Below are 273 nucleotides of genomic sequence, written 5' to 3'. Positions count from 1 at the left end.
CTGGAGAGGAGACGTGGAGAAGACAGAAAGACCACCGACCTGCCTGCGGTGTGAGAGAGTGAGAGACCCAAAGACTCAGCCTCATCGCAGGAGATGCCAATGATCTGAAATGCCTTGGTTTCCACAGCATGAAGCCGAGAAAGGTGGGAGGCAGTAGCAGCAGCCCAGAGGGGAGAGCAGCACTCCATCAGGCTGGCAGGCAGAAAGTTTTGTTTTGTGGTCAGGAGCTCAGGTGGGCCGAGGAAGGGACTATTCACGATGGAGGATTCCCAG

Source organism: Eptatretus burgeri, chromosome 1, assembly GCF_056783735.1.
Source record: "Eptatretus burgeri isolate ZD-2024b chromosome 1, Ebu_testis_v1, whole genome shotgun sequence".
Taxonomy (NCBI): Eukaryota; Metazoa; Chordata; class Myxini; order Myxiniformes; family Myxinidae; genus Eptatretus; species Eptatretus burgeri.
The sequence above is the reverse complement of the archived record's forward strand: the minus strand, read 5'-3'. Positions refer to the sequence as shown.